Source organism: Microcebus murinus, chromosome 9 (assembly GCF_040939455.1).
Source record: "Microcebus murinus isolate Inina chromosome 9, M.murinus_Inina_mat1.0, whole genome shotgun sequence".
NCBI classification, from domain to species: domain Eukaryota; kingdom Metazoa; phylum Chordata; class Mammalia; order Primates; family Cheirogaleidae; genus Microcebus; species Microcebus murinus.
In genome coordinates, this window is record NC_134112.1 from 102,882,118 (window position 1) to 102,898,935 (window position 16,818).

Consider the following 16,818-nt stretch of genomic DNA (forward strand, 5'->3'; position numbering starts at 1 on the left):
AAAAATGACTGTTTTTCTGACCGACTAGCCATTACGCGGTGACACAGGGAGGCGCTGGGTGACAGGGACGATGAATCTCCCCATTACTGGGGGAGCGGGTCTGATTTACAGACACGGGCGCGCTGGCCGGGTCCGGCGGGCAGCGGGCTCGAGCCCTGGTGTTTTCCCGGATTGGGGCCAGGGCCTGTGGGCCCGGGAGGGCGGGGGATCCTGGGACGGGGGACCTTGCGTCCACTTGGCAGCCCCCAGACGCTGGCCCTGCCGGGGTGGGGGCCGCGTTCCCACCTGGCTGTTCGCTCCTCCCCCCAACGAATTGAGGTGGCCCTGCCAGGAGGCTTTGGGGTGTGGAGTTCTCAGGGATCCCCAGGGCCCGGCTTGTCCTCTGTTTGCAGACGACGGTGCAGCTGGGACGTTAGCGGTTTCCCCAGGTCCGCAGACAGGTGGGTTTGCGTCTCGGTGTCCTGAGTTTCTGCTCCTGCCGCCTGGGTGGTCCCTGTCTCCCTCAGCCACAGACCAGGGTCTTTTGCAAAACCCTGGAGAACTCACTTCTTTTTTTTTTTAAATTTAGACAGACTCCTGCTTTGTTGCCCAGGCTAGAGTGAGTGCCGTGGTGTCAGCCTAGCTCACAGCAACCTCAAACTCCTGGGCTCAAGCAATCCTCCTGCCTCAGCCTCCCGAGTAGCTGGGACTACAGGCATGCACCACCATGCCCAGCTAAATTTTTCTATATATATTAGTTGGCCAATTAATTTCTTTCTATTTATAGTAGAGACGGGGTCTTGCTCTTGCTCAGGCTGGTTTTCGAACTCCCGACCTCGAGCAGTCCGCCCACCTAGGCCTCCCAGAGTGCTAGGATTACAGGTGTGAGCCACCGTGTCCGGCCTGAGAACTCTCTTCTTTAAACCAGGCGGGGCGGTGTGGCCGGAGGATCTGCCCCCGAACTCAGCCTGTGGCTTCCCCACGCCGTGGTCACTGCCACGTCCTCACTTAGTGAGCACCTACTGCATGCAGGTGCCCGTCTGCCTGACCCCCGAGGGAAGCTGCCCGGCCCTTCCGGTGCCAGCGAGGAGAAGCCCCTGGGTCATCCGGGCGGGAAGCTGCCCCAAGCCCCAAGCGCAGGCAGTGGGCGCCGTCTCTGTTCCGGGCCGCGGGGCTGCCCCGTAGGGTGGGCGCACTCCTCGCCACGCGGGGCTCTGGGGGCCCATGAATGACGCAGCTGCCGACTGCGGTTGGGGTCCCCAGTCAGGCATTGGGGGAGATTTCTCAAGATTTTCAGGGCTTCAAAGCCCTCCTATGTGGGAAGAAGCGTCCATCACAGTTCCCTGTCGGTCGGAAGAGGTTCTAGGAGCCGCCGGACAAGGAGGGCCCGGCGTTGGGGAAGGACATCGTCTCTGGAAGGATTGAGGTCGAGAGGCAGCCAGGACAGGGCGCCCGCGACTTATGGGCCAAGCCCGGCGCCGCTGGCGGCTCTGCCAGGACAGCGTGGGGAGCTCGCCCGGGTCCGGCAGGCGTTTGCTTTCTTAGCTTCGTGGACGGGACATTTCCAAACACACAGAAAAGTAGCTACATTCAACACCTGTTAACGCGTGTGGGTTCAGGACGGGGCTGAGCACAATCGGGGGGCCAGGCCTGCCCGGGGCACACACTGGGGGTTCAGAGCTGGGGCGCCCCCAGGCAGAGGCCCACGTGAGGAAAGTCTGTTCCAGAACCCGTGGCCCAGGCCGGGGAGCGGGGCTGCAGGAGCCTCGTGGTGGGAGCCGGGCAGGCCGGGTGCAGGCAGGCGGGCGCCCTCTGCCGCGGCAGGTTCCGGAGCCCCAGGGGGGCCGCCGAGTGCTGGCCGGGGAGGACCAGGCTGGGCCCGTCTCCAAGCTCCTCTCTTGGCTGAGGCGGATGCTGCTGTGTGGGGGGCGGGGCTGGGGCCTCCCCCAAGGGAGGTCTGCCCGGGAGACCTGCTCTGCTCCCGCCCCCTGGTCTCAGGCAGTGACACACGGGGAGGTTTCCACTTCTGCCCACATCGTCAGCCTCTGTGCCGGGTCCCCTGGCCCCAGCAGGGACCTGGCCCCTCCCGTGAAGGGGCAGCTGGGCTCCGGGCTGCAGAGAGAAGCACCTTGGAGCCCACAGGTGGGTCCTGGTCCAGGGACCCCTTGGGAGGGAACCGGACCGCAGGCCCTGGGGCGGGTTCAGCCCAGCGGGGCCAGTCACCTGGGTGCTCCTGCAGCCGAGGGACCCCCCAGGACTTCCCCAAGTCTCAGTAAAATCTGTCCAAAGGGGTCACAATACTGGAAATTTCAAGGAGCACAGCTAATTGAGTGAGAGCTATTCCAGATCTCACGGAGTAATTCTGGGGTGCTCAGCGAGGCATGTGCTCTCATGTGGGAGAGGGGGGACAGAGATCGGGGTTCACAGGCTCAGCAGAAAGCTCTGCCTGTGAGCACGGCACCCCCGGGCGGCACCGTGTGCCCAGGAAGGACAACAGGAGGGCGGGTGTCGGAGCCGGGAGGGGGTCAGTCTGCTCTCAGGCCCAGAGACGTCCCAACCTCTTGGGAGGTTCCCGGGGTCACCTCAGGCTCAAGGAGCTGCAGGTCTGGCTTCCAGATGACACAAGGCTGCCCTTCCTCCGGGCCCGCCTCTGTGTGGCTCGCTCTGGATGTGCTGACCTCGGCCTTGTTGATTCATTTGGGAGAAAGGAGCGGGGTGAGTTTCTGAGCTTCCAGGTGTGAAGGATCCTGCAGCCCAGGACTGCTCGGTACACCCGGGCTGGAACTTAAATTACGGTCGGCTGATCCTGCTCTCAGCTTAATTAAAACTTCACACGATGCTGGCTCAACAGGCTGTTTGTATGATACTACACCGAATTAGACGTGGTAGTGTGAGGATCACACAGTGAAACCATCCACTGTTGATCTTCCATCCATCTCTCCTTCCATGCATTTGCCCATCCATCTGTTTGTACTTTCATCAATCCATCTATGCATCCATTCATCCATCCATCCATCCATCCATCCATCCATCCATCCATCCTTCCATCCATCTCTCCTTCCATGCATTTGCCCATCCGTTTGCACTTTCATCAATCCATCTATGCATCCATTCATCCATCCATCAGGCTGTCCTTCCATCCATCTCTCCTTCCATGCATTTGCCTATCCATCTGTTTGCACTTTCATCAATCCATCTATGCATCCATTCATCCATCCATCAGGCTGTCCTTCCATCCATCTCTCCTTCCATGCATTTGCCTATCCATCTGTTTGGACTTTCATCAATCCATCTATGCATCCATTCATCCATCCATCTCTCCTTCCATGCATTTGCCCATCCATCTGTTTGCACTTTCATCAATCCATCTATGCATCCATCCATCCATCTATCCATCCATCTCTCCATCCATCCATTTGCCTATCCATCTGTTTGCACATCCATCCATCCATCCATCCATCCATCCATCCATCCATCCATCTGTCCATTTATCCATTCATTCATCCATCTATCCATCTCTCCATCCATCCATTTGCCCATCCGTTTGTTTGCACATCCATCCGTCCATCCATCTGTCCATCTATCCATTCATTCATTCATCTATCCATCTATTCATCCATCCATCTTTGCTTCCATCCATCTGTCCATACATCTATCCATCCATCCATTCACCAATCCATCCGTCCATCCATCTATTCATCCATCCATCCATCTATTCATCCATCTGTGCTTCCATCCATCCATTCACCCATCTATTCATCCATCTGTTCATCCATCCATCTGTCCCTCCATATGTTCATTTATCCATCCATTCACCCATCTCTCTATCCATCCTTTTGCCCATCGGTTTCCACATCCATCCATCCATCCATCTAACCATCCGTTCATCCATCCATCTGTGCTTCCATCCATCTGTCTGTCCATCCATCTATTCATCCACCTATCTATCTATACATTTCATTCATCCATTTATCCATCTATTCATTCATCCATCTGCGCTTCCATCCATCTGTCCATCCACCCATCCATCCATCCATCTATCCATCCATCTGTCCATCTATCCATCCATCCATCCATCCATCCATCCATCCATCCATCCATCCATCCATATATTCATCCATTTTCCCTTCCATCCATCTGTTCATTCATCCATCTATTCATCCATCCATCCATCCATCCATCTTTTCCTTCCATCCATCTCTTGATCCATCCACCTGTCCATCAATCTGTCCATCTATCCATTCATCTATCTGTTCATCCATCCATCCATCCATCCATCCATCCATCCATCCATCTGTTCATCCATCCGTCCATTCACCCATCTGTCCATCCATCCATCTTTCCCTTCATCCATCTATTCATCCATCCATTCACCCATTCATCCATCTTCACTTCCATCCATCTTGTCCTTCCATCCATCTCTTCATCCATCCACCTGTCTATCAATCTGTTCATCTATCCATTCATCCATCTGTCCATCCATCCATCCATCTGCTCATCCATCTGTCGATTCACTCATCTGTCCATCCATCCATCCATCCATCCATTCATCCATCTGTGCTTCCATCCATCTGTCTGTTCATCCATCCACCCGTCCATCCATCTGTCCATCTATTCATCCGTCCATCCATCCATCCATCCATTCATCCGTCCCCCCATCTGTTCATCCATCCATCCATCTATCCATCCATCTGTCCTTCCATCCGTCCTTCCATTCATTCATCTGTCCATCCATTTATTTACACATCCATTCATTCGTTTTTCCATCCATCCACCCATCCATCCATCTGTGCTTCCATCCATCTGTCCATCCACCTGTCCATCCATCCATCTGTCCATCCATCCATCCATCCATCCATCCATCCATCCATCCATCCAGTGCACACTAATTGTGTGTCCCGTATGTGCTGGGCACCGTTGGGGACACAGCTTTATGCATTGCCATTCTGTCCTGCAGAGGGGACAAGGCAGGCTCAGTCTCCCCCAGCCCACCCTTGCCAGCCCCCTGCTGGCTGTGTCCCAAGGGAGACCCTGGGCTCAGACGGTCAGTGTGGGCAGAATTCAGAGCAGATGTGCTGGGTGTGGAGGGGCCCAGGTGCCACCTGGGTGGGTTGAGGTGGGTGGAGGGGGGCAGGCAGGCGACAATGGCTTGAGCACCTCATGGGCTTGCGGGTTGCAGGTGAATTTGTGAAGGGGAGGACTTTGCACACGGCTGTGGCGGGAAGAGGTGAGGCTGGCAGGTGGGAGGGAACGAGCTGGGGCATAGTGCTGAGCGCAGGGCAAGTGGGGGCCTGGAGCCTGGACAGGTGAGAGCCACAGGCTGCCTCTCCCCACCCGGGCCTGGCCCAGGCAGTGCTGAGAGACCGGCAGCTGCTGGCCCAGCGAGGGGCCTGCCCCGGCACCGTCCCCACTGCGGTGGAAACCCGGGGGACAGAGGAGCAGGACCGCAGCAGGCGGAGCTCGGAGGAGCTGGAGTGGGGGGCAGCGAGGCCCCCGGGGCACCCCACGCCTCCCAGGAAAGGGCGGCTGCTTCAGGACTGCCAGCCTCGGTCTTCCCTGCAGCATGAAGGGTCACCTCTCACCTGATGGGTCACCTGGTGGGATCAGTCACCACCTGGTGGGGTCACCTGTCACCTGACGGGGTCACCTGTCACTCGATGAGATCACCTGTCCCCTTGCAGGTCACCCTTGGCTCCAGAGGCCATAGGCTGTCAGGCGTGGACCCTGCCCTGCAGTGGTTTTCTTGTGACTGGGGGGACACAGCCGTGTCTCTCTCTCCTTGTCCCTCACCCCCCTGAGACCAGGCCTGGGGGGGCAGCTGTGTCCCCCAGAGCTGTGGGCTGACAGGAGGGAGGGGGCAGCCCCATCACCCCGACACCCCGACAGCACAGCCGGCACCTGCTCCAGGCTCCCCACACTCCCTCACCGGGGGAATTCCTGCTGCTGTCTGCTAGTCGGCCACCCCGCCCGCCAGCGGGGAGGAGACCGATCTCTGCCCAGAGCCCCCTCGGCCTTGCAGAGGCCCCTGGGAGGGGACCTGCCAAGCGCAGACAGACAGACAGACAGGCCGCTGGCAGGGGGCTCCGCGGCCAGCCATCCCACGGAGGGGTCCTGCCGCCCGTGTCCGCCGCTCAGATGGCACGGCACGCCCGCCCCCTGCCCCGCTCTGAGACGCCCACGCCCTCTGCGGTGGTCGGTGGCCCCCGAAGAAGCGTCTGCGTCCCAACCCCAGAGCCCTGAGCGTGACCTCCCGGGGAGAGGGTCTCGGCAGATGTGGTCAAGTCCAGGTCTCGGGGTGCGATGACCTCGGACGTGGGGTGGGGTCCAGGTCCCGTGACTGCGTCCTGACGGGAGGGGAGGGGCCTGGAGACGGGGGCGCTGCGTGGAGGCCGAGGCAGAGGTGGGAGTGACGTGGCCAAAGGTGCAGGGATGACGCCTGGAGTCCTGAGGCTGGAGGAGCCGGGCCGTTGCAGGGACTGGCCGCCCGCACCTTCCTTGGCTGTGGCCCAGCCACCCACCGTGTGGGCACGGTCCCCGCAGCCCCAGGGCACACCCCAGCTAGCGACAACCCCGGCATGTGGACACTATTTAGGGGTTCGGTTTGGAACCTGGCTTCTGTGTGTTTGTGACTTGGCTTCCCAACGTCAAACCCCCACATCAGGTATTTTATGAAAATTTTCCAGTTACCTTAGCGGGAACTGTGATTTATCCAGGTAAGAATCCAAATGCTTCACACAGGCCGGGCGCGGTGGCTCACGCCTGTAATCCCTCTGGGGGGTCACGCACCGGAGGATTAATCGCACTCTGGGAGGCTGAGGCGGGAGGATCACTGGAGGTCAGGAGTTCCAGACCAGCCTGAGCAAGAGCGAGACCCCGTCTCCACTAAAAAAAATATAGATTCCAAATATTGCCTCAGATTAAAAAAACAAAAAAATTATAATCACAGACATCAGTTAAAAAAAAAAACAAAAAACAAAAAACAAAAAAAAATAAAAAAAAAATATATATATAAAGAAATTACTTGGACAGCTGAAAAAATATATATAGAAAAAATTAGCCGGGCATGGTGGCGCATGCCTGTAGTCCCAGCTACTCGGGAGACGGAGGCAGGAGGATCACTTGAGCCCAGGAGTCTGAGGTTGCTGTGAGCTGGGCTGACGCCATGGCACTCACTCTAGCCTGGGCAACAGGGTGAGACTCTGTCTCAAAGAAAAAAAAAAAAACAACCAAAAGAAACCCAATGCTTCACGCAGAAAACCAGCAATAGAAACATGACAAGCGAGGGGTGAAGACCGCGTTTCGTGGTGCAATATCTTTGGTGGCCACAGGAGGGCGCATCCGTAAAAGGAAACATGACTGCACAGGCGGCCCCTCCATCCCCCACCCGGAGGTGCATGCACACGCATGCACACACGCGTGCACACACGCACCCACCCCGCACGCATGCACACGTGGTGGAGTTAATTAGTCTCACTTTAGTTATGTTCAAGTTAATCAAGGCTAAAATGAGCCGAAGGGGAGGGACGGGAGCAGCCGCGTGTCCCCGTGGTGGCCGGGACCGTTGCTTCCGTGGCCGAGTGAGGAGTTTTCTCTTCCCACAGCCGCCGTGCAGTCCCGTGGGCTCGCAGACGACACGGCAGAGGGTTCTGGAGCGCACGATTTTAGGTGACAAAACCAGGCCCTCCCAAAGCCGGGGTCCCCCTTTCCCTCGTGGCATGGCCACGCCAAAGGCACCCCCGTGGCTCTTACTCGGGCAATGTGACAGACGGCACCCCGTGTTTCCTGGGCTGATGAAGAGCAATGGGGTCTGCTGTTTACATCCCAAGGTGCAGCTTAATTAACATCCGGGCAGGTGAGGCTGGCTCGGGGGACAGGGGTCTCCGCGCCCTCTGCTTCCCGTTTCTCCTTACCCATGCGTGTGTGCGTGTGGTTCTCTCTCTGCAACGCCCGCATGTGCGACGCGTGGCTCCCCAGCCGGCTCCGCCTCCTACCAAATGACACGGGGAAAACAGACCAAAACCCAAACGTCCAACCCTGCAGTTCCTGTCCTCGTGCGTCTGTTTCCTACTGAGCTGCGAGGACACCGAGAAACAGAATCCCGACACCAGCAGCTGTACATGCGTGTGCACCGCGACGCCTCCCTGGTCACCCGCCAACCCGGGAGAACAGTGGGTTGCGGCTCTGACTCGGGTCGATGGATTTATGCGGTTCCCTGTACTGAGCGTTAACATAAGCTGAGCCTTGTACTAATACTTAAACAGTGTAGTGTAGGAGTGACGGCAGCCACACATGGCGGCCTCGGGGTGTGGGCAGTGCAGTGGGGAGACCGTCCGCACGCCCCGCCCCGCCCCCACACCCACCCTTAGGTGGTGGACAGGCCGTGGTAGCTGCCGTTTGCCCTTTTTCTTTTTTTTTGAGACAGAGTCTCATTCTGTCACCAGGGCTAGAGTGCCATGGCGTCAGCCTAGCTCACAGCAACCTCAAACTCCTGGGCTCAAGCGATCCTCCTGCCTCAGCCTCCTGAGTAGCTGGGACTACAGGCATGCGCCACCATGCCCGGCTAATTTTTTTTTATATATATTTGTAGTTGGCCAATTAATTTATTTGTATTTTTAGTAGAGACGGGGTCTCGCTCTTGCTCAGGCTGGTTTCGAACTCCTGACCTCGAGCGATCCTCCCGCCTCGGCCTCCCAGAGTGCTAGGACTACAGGCGTGAGCCACCGCGCCTGGCCTGCACTATTATCATGAATGACAGGCCCCTACCTTTCCCGACCACGTGCTGCTGGTGAGGCCTGGCACACGAGTGACGCCCTTTGATCTGCACAGACGCCCACCCCGTTTGTGGGCGGCGGGCTGAGGCTCAGAGGGGGCAGCGTGTGGCCGGGAGTCCCCGCGGGGAGCGGCCGGGTGGGGATTCCTCCCGGCTGGCCGTGTCCTGCCCGCGGTGCCCCAGCTGGGCGCGACTCCCCGACCTGCCACCCGGGGGAGGGGTGGCTCTTGCTAAACACAGACGTGCACGGGGTGCAGCAGCCCTCAGCCTCTACTGCCTCTCGTCACCTCTGCCCTTCCACCTGCCCGTGGGGAGCCCCGCTCTGCCGGGCGGGTAACGCCCGGTGCGTGTCTGCTGCGGCGATTTTTCCTCTCGCCAGAGCTGTGGCTGTTCCGTGTCCCCCGGCCCGGGTGACACGTCTCTCCGGCCCCTTCCAGCCTCCGCCGAGTCCTGGTTTAACTTCCCCGCGTGTCTCCCTGCCTCGGGGTCAGGGCTCGGAGACTTGCTCCTGCCCCGCTCTGCGGCAGCGGCTTTGTGTCTGGGTGGGGGCCGAGACCCCCTCCCCCCTCCCCAGCCCCCACGGGGAGGGGCCGGGCTGTTCTTCTTGACCTCTCTTGAACCCTAACCCCCCACAGAGTCAGGGGTTAAGGGTCATATTCTCAGCGTCTCTCCCAGAGAGAACTAAAGGCTCGTTGCCCTTTGTGGACGCCCTGAGAGTGGAGCCCCGAGAGTGGACTCCTGAGAATGGAGCCCCGAGAGTGGAGCCCCGAGAGTGGACCCCTGAGAGTGGAGCCCCGAGAGTGGAGCCCCGAGAGTGGACCCCTGAGAGTGGAGCCCCGAGAGTGGACTCCTGAGAATGGAGCCCCGAGAGTGGACTCCTGAGAGTGGACTCCTGAGAGTGGAGCCCCGAGAGTGGAGCCCCGAGAGTGGACTCCTGAGAGTGGAGCCCCGAGAGTGGAGCCCTGAGAGGGGACCCCCGAGAGTGGACCCCCGAGAGTGGACTCCTGAGAGTGGATCCCCGAGAGTGGACTCCTTAGAGTGGACCCCTGAGAGTGTGCCCCCGAGAGTGGACCCCCGAGAGGGGACCCCCGAGAGTGGACCCTTTAGACTAGAGCCCAGAGAGTAGGCCCCAGAGAGTGGACCCCCCAAGAGTGGACCCCTGAGAGTGGACCCCCGAGAGTGGACCCCAGAGAGTGGACCCCCGAGAGGGGACCCCCGAGAGTGGACCCCTGAGAGTGGACCCCCGAGAGGGGACACCGGAGAGTGGTGCCCCGAGGTTGGACCCCCGAGAGTGGTGCCCTGAGAGGGGACCCCCGAGAGTGGAGCCCCGAGAGAGGACCCCCGAGAGAGGACCACCGAGAGTGGTGTCCCGAGAGTGGAGCCCAGAGAGTGGAGCCCTGAGAGGGGACCCCCGAGAGTGGGCCCCCGAGAGAGGACCCCCGAGAGTGGGCCCCTGAGAGTGGAGCCCCGAGAGGGGACCCCTGAGAGTGGACCCCCGAGAGTGGGCCCCGAGAGTGGGCCCCCGAGAGTGGGCCCCGAGAGGGGACCCCCGTGGGTGGACCCCTGAGAGTGGACCCCCGAGAGTGGGCCCCCGAGAGAGGACCCCCGAGAGTGGGCCCCTGAGAGTGGAGCCCCGAGAGGGGACCCCTGAGAGTGGACCCCTGAGAGTGGACCCCCGAGAGAGGACCCCCGAGAGTGGGCCCCTGAGAGTGGACCCCCGAGAGGGGACCCCCGAGAGGGGACCCCCGTGGGTGGACCCGAGAGCCCGGGGAGGGTGGTGCATCCTTCCAGCCTGTGCGCAGGCCGTAGGGGTTGCTGGGGAGACAGTGTCAAAATCTGTCTTAGAGTCGGAGACTTTCGGGTCGTCTGTGACAAAGGCTTTCTTCCTGCTGTCCACCGGGTCAGCAGTGGGCTGGACCCGGGCAGGGGACGGAGGTGGGGACCGGGGGCCGGCGGGAAAGCCCGGCTGTCCTGGCTGGACGACGCCTTCCTGCCTCTGGAGGGGGAGGACGGCCATGTCACTGATCTCTGGAGGGGACAGTGTGGGGAGGACGGTCACGTCACTGCTCTCTGGAGGGGACAGTGTGGGGAGGACGGCCACGTCACTGCTCTCTGGAGGGGACAGTGTGGGGAGGACGGCCACGTCACTGCTCTCTGGAGGGGACAGTGTGGGGAGGACGGCCACGTCACTGATCTCTGGAGGGGACAGTGTGGGGAGGACGGCCACGTCACTGATCTCTGGAGGGGACAGTGTGGGGGAGGACGGCCACGTCTCTGATCTCTGGAGGGGACAGTGTGGGGAGGACGGCCACGTCTCTGATCTCTGGAGGGGACAGTGTGGGGAGGACGGCCACGTCACTGATCTCTGGAGGGGACAGTGTGGGGAGGACGGCCACGTCTCTGATCTCTGGAGGGGACAGTGTGGGGAGGACGGCCACGTCTCTGATCTCTGGAGGGGACAGTGTGGGGAGGACGGTCACGTCACTGATCTCTGGAGGGGACAGTGTGGGGAGGACGGCCACGTCACTGATCTCTGGAGGGGACAGTGTGGGGGAGGACGGCCACGTCTCTGATCTCTGGAGGGGACAGTGTGGGGAGGACGCCCACGTCACTGATCTTTGGAGGGGACAGTGTGGGGAGGACGGCCACGTCACTGATGTCTGGAGGGGACAGTGTGGAGGAGGACGGCCACGTCACTGATCTCTGGAGGGGACAGTGTGGGGAGGACGGCCATGTCACTGATCTCTGGAGGGGACAGTGTGGGGAGGACGGCCACGTCACTGATCTCTGGAGGGGACAGTGTGGAGGAGGATGGCCACGTCACTGATCTCTGGAGGGGACAGTGTGGGGAGGACGGCCATGTCACTGATCTCTGGAGGGGACAGTGTGGGGAGGACGGTCACGTCACTGATCTCTGGAGGGGACAGTGTGGGGAGGACGGTCACGTCACTGATCTCTGGAGGGGACAGTGTGGGGAGGACGGCCATGTCACTGATCTCTGGAGGGGACAGTGTGGGGAGGACGATCACGTCACTGATCTCTGGAGGGGACAGTGTGGGGAGGATGGTCATGTCACTGATCTCTGGAGGGGACAGTGTGGGGAGGACGGCCACGTCACTGATCTCTGGAGGGGACAGTGTGGGGGAGGTGACGTCTCCTGCCTGCGACCCCGGGTCTCTCACCGCCGTGGGGTGCGGGTGGCGACTTCTCAGAGAGCAGTTTCAGCACCGTGGTCATCGTCTCCGTGTGCCGTGTGGCCACGTCCTGTCCTGTGACCGGGCGAGCCGGCTCTCTCCGCCCCGGCAGGTGCTGGTCGGGAATTGCCCTTCCGCTCGCTGTCGGGTTTTCTCTGGAAGGAGCTCTCGTCGTCGTAAGAAAGGAGACGTGCAGAGTCATTTATTTAAAACAGCAGACGTGCTCTGGCCCCTTCTGTAGACTTTTACCATTGCGAGAGGAAAAGCGATGCAGTGACTCCGATTCTGGGATCCGGGGGACACTGGGGAGGCCGGGGGTTCTCCGGGGACGCCACAGGGACCCGGCCTCGGGAGCCTGGCAGGCCTGGCCGCCTCTCAGCCCCGAGAGACCCCGCGTCACTGCGGCCACACAGACCAGAGCGGTCACTGGATTGCTTTTTTGAGACGGAGTCTCACTCTGTCGCCCGGGCTAGAGTGAGTGCCATGGTGTCAGCCTCGCTCACCGCAACCTCAATCTCCTGGGCTCAAGCGATCCTCCTGCCTCAGCCTCCCGAGTAGCTGGGACTACAGGCATGTGCCACCATGCCCGGCTAATTTTTTCTATATATATTAGTTGGCCAATTAATTTCTTTCTATTTATAGTAGAGACGGGGTCTCGCTCTTGCTCAGGCTGGTTTTGAACTCCTGACCTCGAGCAATCCGCCCGCCTCCGCCTCCCAGAGTGTTAGGATTACAGGCGTGAGCCACCGCGCCCAGACTGAAAAAGACTTTAGAGACCTGAGTCTCAGGGTCTGGTGACAGCCAGGTGAGGACACTCACCGGCACTCCCGACAGCTGCGTGGCTGTGGGCTGTGCCCCGGGGTGGAGGGCGTGGTTTTCGTTTTTCTAAATTACATGGATCCAAATGCTGACGGAAGAAAATAAGATCCCCCCGACGGCCTGGCCCTGGTGCCGTGCAGCCTGGACAGGCCCTGAAGCGGGTCACTGTCACAGAGAGCCCGGCCACCCCCTCCGCTAACGGCTTATTGGTGCTGCTGCCTGAGCTGCATGGCCTGTCCCCGGTGCTCCTCGAGTTCTGTGTCTGCACCATCTGACGTTTTATTTTAGTTTTGTTTTTTTTTGAGACAGAGTCTCTCACTCTGTCACCCCGGCTAGAGTGCCGTGGTGTCAGCCTAGCTCACAGCAACTTCAAACTCCTGGGCTCAAGCGATCCTCCTGCCTCAGCCTCCCAAGTAGCTGGGACTACAGGCATGCGCCACCATGCCCGGCTAATTTTTTCTATATATATTAGTTGGTCAATTAATTTCTTTCTATTTATAGTAGAGATGGGGTTTCACTCTTGCTCAGGCTGGTCTGGAACTCCTGACCTTGAGCAATCCGCCCGCCTTGGCCTCCCAGAGTGCTAGGATTACAGGCGTGAGCCACCGTGCCCGGCCTGGATTGTTTTAATAAAAGGTCACAGATCTGGTGTACAAAATCTTCTTTCCTTTGTGAGAAATCGCCGAGGAGAAAGACAGTTCCCTTCTCTACGTGCCGACGTGCTGGGCGGCTGCCTGCATGTGGACCGTGGCAACTGTTGTCTGGCTGCGCTCGTGGGTGTCTGCGTGTGCTTTTTTTTCAGGGTAAATGTGGCGAGTTTTGAGGAGTCCATTCAAACTCTTACATTTGTAAGAGCGGTTTTTAAAATCTCACTTATTTCTGCAGGTTATGTTTGCATCTGAGTTTAGGGGAAACGGTTCATTCCAAACAAAGAGAAAACACACCACCGATTTTTCAGAGATGAGATGATTCCTCCCGGTGATGTTAGCAGGGCCGTCAGTGTGGATATGAGGAAGGGAATAATCTCCCACGAAATCGCTCCGAGGGAGGCGCTGTCCTGCCCGACAGCCCTACTGGGCTCTGCGAGGGTGTCCGGGGCGGGAGGTGGAGCTCGCCAGGGCGGGGCCGTCCCCGTGTGTTCTTGGCACTTGCCCAAGCCCCTGCACATTCATTTGACTCTGGAGAGTTCAAACTACCGTGTTTCCCTGAAAATAAGACCTACCCATACGATAAGCCCTATCAGGATTTCTAAGCATTTGCACAATAGAAGCCCCACCCCCAAAATAAGCCCTAGTGATGACGGGCGTGGCTACGCAGCGCATCTGCACAACCCGTGCATGTCGTCGCGGAGTGGGAAAGACGATGAGCAGCCCTTCTCATCTGCCCCGTGAGAGCTCTAGTGCTCGACATCAGAGATCGGGGCTGATGGCTCTAAAGGAAACAGAGTCGCAAGAAATTTGGGATGGAATTCGGGGTGTGGAGAGTGATGATGATGTTCCAGAAGAAGACGACTTAACTGTATTTGAATAAATGTAGATGGTCGTACCGTACCTAACAAAAAAATAACACATCCCCTGAAAATAAGCCCTAGGGTGTCTTCTTGAGGAAAAATAAATGCAAGATCTTGTTTATTCTCGGGGAAACACAGTAGGGCACTGGGCACCCAGGCACAGTCCGACGCACCCACAGGAAGCGCTCTGGTCTCCCCCGCCGCTGTGCTGAGCCCCATGTGCGTGAGGCGGGGCCTGGTGCAGGGGACGGTTCCACACTCGGCTCCCGTGGGCCTTTCCTGTCTGCAGGATCCGTGCGGAAGGTCCCCCAGGTGTCATTCTAGCAGCGCCCGCACCTCGGGGACGGCTCCTGGCCGTGCCGGGCACTCTCGGCGTGCCGGCGGTGAGGTGGCCTCGGTGGCACCTTAGGGATCCAGCCAAGGTGGACAGGCGTCATGTCAAGGCCACTGGGTTAGAGGAAGAAAGAGCAGGGCAGTGTGAGAGGTCAGGACTTCTGCGCCGCGAGACTCGGGCAGCCGCGAGCCCGGACTCTGCGCGGTGTGCCCAGGGTGGGGCTGTCGCTGCTCTTGGGCGCCCGCGTCACCCCGGCCGTGCTCAGACAAAACCCTCTGCGATTTCTCTAGAACCCGCACAGCCTGTGCTCGGTGAGTCTGACCATGAGTCCCTCAGAGATCGGACGGTCACAGAAACACTCGCTAGAGAGAGTGAAGCAGCCCAGGCTTTTTACGGAGAGCAGCGGTAGCTGCCGCGAGCAGAGCCCCACTTTCCAGATTTACAATGTCACCTCTCTTAGGTCAGGTGCGGTGGCCCCCGCCTGTCATCCCAGCACTCTGGGAGGCCGAGGCGGGCGGATTGCTCAAGGTCAGGAGTTCAAAACCAGCCTGAGCAAGACCGAGACCCCGTCTCTACTAAAAATAGAAAGAAATTAATTGGACAACTAAAAATATATAGAAAAAAATTAGCCGGGCACGGTGGCGCATGCCTGTAGTCCCAGCTACTCGGGAGGCTGAGGCAGGAGGATCGCTTGAGCCCAGGAGTCGCAGGTTGCTGTGAGCTAGGCTGACGCCACGGCACTCTGGCCCGGGAAACAGAGTGAGACTCTGCCTCAAAAAAAAAATAAATAAATAAATAAAACTGCCCTTCCCCCATCACCTCTCACTAGCAGGTGTCTTCATTGGAGCCACAAACTCTGCCGTGCCTGGCCACGGCGTGGAGACCCTCGCTCTGGTCCCCAGGCGACTTCCACGCCCCCTTCTGCCCCGGCACCAGCTGGGAGGTGTCCCTGACACACCTCGGCCGCCCAGAGCCCCACCCACGTCCAGAATCCACTCGGTTCTGACCCTTCCAACGAGGCTGGCTTGTAGCAACGTGGGAAGAGCGTCGCTGCGCCCCACTCAGCGTCCGCAGAAAACACGCTGGGAGACGCCGTGCAGACCCCGCTCCCGCCCGGGACACCCCAGCCAGGGCGCCAGTCTCGCTTCCGACATGCCGGTTCACTTTGTCTGCATTCTATTTTTTTTTTTTTTTTTTTTTGAGTCACAGTCTCGCTTTGTTGCCCGGGCTACATCGAGTGCGGTGGCGTCAGTCTCGCCGACAGCAACCTCAAACTCCTGGGCTCAAGCAATCCTCCTGCCTCAGCCTCCTGAGTAGCTGGGACTACAGGCATGCGCCACCATGCCTGGCTAATTTTTTCTATATATTTTTAGTTGTCCAATTAATTTCTTTCTATTTATAGTAGAGACGGGGTCTCACTCTTGCTCAGGCTGGTTTCGAACTCCTGACCTCGAGCAATCCTCCCGCCCTGGCCTCCGGAGTGCTGGGATTACAGGCGTGAGCCACCGCGCCGGCCTAAGAGAGGTGACATTTTAAATCTGGAAAGTGGGGCTCTGCTCACGGCCGTAAAAAGCCTGGGCTGCTTCACTCTCTCTAGCGAGTGTTTCATGCAGCTCAGAGCCACCTCCTCAGGCCTGAGCCCGGGGTCTCCCTTCCTGCCCCTCCCGCCCTGTCCCCATCCTCATCCTCCTCACCCTCATCCGCCCTTCCCCCCCACACCCTCCCTGCCCCGCCCCCCATCGCTGGCCGGGGGCGCCCGATTGGCTCCCTCGGTTGCCATGACTCTGTTGCTAGGCGCAGGCTGTCTCCAGCCCCTGCAGGAAACATGTGATGAATTATGGATGGTTGATTTTCTCGGAGAGGGCTGATCTGTGATGCAGATGAGCTTCAAGTCCCCCCTTTTCTTCTGGCTTCTTAAGGGGAAAAGAAAAAAATCAGTTTTAAATCTGAAGCCGGGTGTCTGTGCAGTCCCAGTTGCCTCCCGACTTTAATTCTTATGCAAAGAGGGGGCCAGGGGTCAGGGGCTGTTATTTGTTCTGGAAAAGCTTGTAGGATTTTCACCGGACCCTGTGACCCTTTGGGGACACTCTCTTTTCTTGTGATCAGAGACAAAATGGGATATAAACACGACAAGTGGCATTTTCCAAGCATGAGGCGCTTTTCTCCTCTGGGCTGCTGTGCGGGGGTGGGGGGCTCAGGTCTCCAGCTGGGG